The 2,933-nt window shown below is 31.2% G+C and overlaps 1 non-coding gene across 1 annotated transcript; it reads left to right on the top strand.

Annotated features, from left to right (window-relative positions):
- Nucleotides 1-96: 96 nt before the first annotated feature.
- TRNAS-GCU (transfer RNA serine (anticodon GCU)) lies at nucleotides 97-184 on the top strand. Its single transcript has one exon. It is a non-coding gene; the product is annotated as a tRNA-Ser (tRNA).
- The last annotated feature ends 2,749 nt before the right edge of the window (nucleotides 185-2,933 follow it).

Genomic DNA, 2,933 nt, shown 5'->3' with positions numbered 1-2,933 from the left:
TAACAAAGGTCTATATAACAAAGGAAAGAGGGCTTTTTTCAAGCATTTCTTTTTGCGTGCTGTAACTGTAACATAGTAATTATCTTTTCTAAATTAGGAGAGATGGCTGAGTGGACTAAAGCGTCGGATTGCTAATCCGTTGTGCGAGTTATTCGTACCGAGGGTTCGAATCCCTCTCTTTCCATTTCGGTTTTTGACAGTGGAATAGATCAAATCCTAATACCATTTATAAAAATGAAGCAAGGAACTCTCCCTTTTTTATTCTTCCCGTCCAGGATTACCAGGATTACGTCCCGGATCATTAGATAGGAGTCCGAAGATGAAGAGAGAAACAAAGAATATCGTTGCGGTGTAAACAACGAATTTAAGATTACGCATTGTACAACCTCCCATAGAATTTTTTTGTAAAAAGAAGAGAATGGATTCTTCGTTTTTATTTTTCTATTTATATACGCAATTATACGCAATTTTTATTTTTCTATTTATATATATACGCAATTATACGCAATTTTTATTTTTCTATTTTTATACGAAAATAGATTCCTCGTTTTTATACTACATAGCCTATTTTGACACCAAGAAATAAAGTGATTTCTAGAATTTCTAGAAATCGAAAAGAATTTTCAGAAATTCATTTATAATAAGAGTTGAGTTTTTCATTACAAAAAAAAATTCTTTTATACCAACAATTATATATTGTGGCGGACTTTAATCCAAATAGGGTTCTTCGGCGAAAAAGGGTCAGAATGAGGAAATGGGATGATCCAGCTTTATCATGGCTATCCAAGAATTTCAATCTTTGAATTGAGGGTTCGGTTCGTTCATAGTGTTCATAGTGTAAGACTTATCTAATCTTTTCAATTGTTACAATTTTTTTTTCTTGAATAAATCATGAATTTTTCTAGGACAGTATTAAGGATCTCATCGAAAACTTACAGCAGCTTGCCAAACAAAGGCTAAGAGAAAAAAGAGAACAGGTATTACTGGCATAAAATCTACGATTGGATTCAAAAAAGCATAGGCCTCGGGCAATTTGGCGAATAAAAAACTACTCGAAAAAAGGGCAGAATTCAAACAGATACAGATCAAATTAAAGATATTAAGATTAAGCATAACAAAATTTTGTTCTTGGAGATAATTTTGATTGAGTTATTAATATGTTTTTTGATATAAGGAAAAAAATGAAGAAAGGAAAATAAGGCAGACTAAACAATACTTCTTTGAACTCACCCAATCAAAAAGCCTTCAATTCTTACAAGAGAATAGAAGAAATCATACTTTCATACAATATCTTAATTGAATTATATGTAATGATCAATAAATTCGGTTTAATTCTCTATCCATACGTGCCAAAATCCTAGCAAGAATCTAATCTATTCCATAGTTATTTGGAACTGGAATTGACGAACAGGGAATACCCATATTAGTGTTTAGTAGTTTCAAATAGAAATCTAAATGGGGCGTGGCCGAGTGGTAAGGCAACGGGTTTTGGTCCCGCTATTCGAAGGTTCGAATCCTTTCGTCCCAGAGCCTACTCTTTTTATATATCAGAATAACGATATCCGAATCTAAATTGCTCTTTTTTTTTTAACAACCTTCTTTCTAAGAGTCAAATATTGGAGAAAATGTGATTCTTGCTTTTGATTTTTAATGATTTCTTAAGATTGGCACTCGAAGAACTGTGAGATTGGCGAATCTATTCTATCGAGTTATTTGATCTATCGAGTTATTTGAAGATGCAAGGCAGATTCAAAAAGATTAGTTTATTTGTGTTATTTATAATATTCGTAATATTATTATTATTAATTATATTATTAATTTCTTATTAATTAGAATAGAAAAGCTTAATATTAATAAAAGTATAAAAAAATAAAAATATATTGTATTCATACAATATGGGTTAATTTGAATTCTTATTGAGGCTTTTTCTTCCTAAATTATCTATTTATTTCATATAGATTCATATAGAAGGAAATTGATTTCATATAGAAGGAAAAAGTATAGATAGATTACTATGTATCGACTGAACCAATGACTATTCATGATTCCATAATTGAATCAATGTTCCAAACTAGAGGAATGTTATGGTAAAACTTCGTTTGAAACGATGTGGTAGAAAGCAACGTGCGACTTGAAGGACATGATCGGCTGTGGATGTCAAAACCCACCACCTTCCATTATGTAGAAATGAAGGTGCTTTTGGCTCGACATCCTTTGTTCTGTTCTATTATAATCCGTCTTTTTGTTGGGTTGTAATGTAAATAGTACAGGATGGAGCTCGAAGAGAAACATCCATTTTTCAGGGGCAAGGATCTAGGGTTAATTAATGGAAATAAATAAGTTGGAACAACTTCGTAAGTCTATTTTTGATATAGAAATCGAAAAGCTCCGATTCAAACTATTTTCAAATCAAAAAGAAAAATTGTTGGAATTGGTAAAACTCTTTCGATCAAAAGTGTATAATGCGGGAATTAATCGTTCATATGATTCTTTGATAGAAAGAAAAAAAGAGAGAAAAAGGGGCATGTTGCTGCCATTTTTGAAATGATTAAATATCGCCGAAGTAATGTCTAAACCCAATGATTCAAGACAAAGATAAAGGATCCTAGAACAAGGAAATACCCTTTTCAATTGTCTCAACAACTAGATCAAAATGAAGAATCGAAATCGATTCTAAACGAGACAAACAAAAAAAGGGGTTAGAGACCACTCAATAAAAGAATGCCTAAGGATTTTTTTTTGAGCATTTTGAGAGTTATTTGACTTGAGTTATGAGAGTACGAATGCTTTTTTCTTCTTTTTTTTTGAAAAAAAAAAGACGGGTTTAAATGTCTAATTGATTTGCCGGGTTTATGGATCTTTTTGACATTCTAATTACATACATTATAATTCCATACATAGACATAACTTTTAATAGACATAACTTTTAATCA

Source organism: Durio zibethinus, unplaced genomic scaffold, assembly GCF_047325235.1.
Source record: "Durio zibethinus cultivar Kanyao isolate XHJ-2024 unplaced genomic scaffold, ASM4732523v1 HiC_scaffold_2, whole genome shotgun sequence".
Taxonomy (NCBI): domain Eukaryota; kingdom Viridiplantae; phylum Streptophyta; class Magnoliopsida; order Malvales; family Malvaceae; genus Durio; species Durio zibethinus.
The sequence above is the reverse complement of the archived record's forward strand: the minus strand, read 5'-3'. Positions and strand labels throughout refer to the sequence as shown.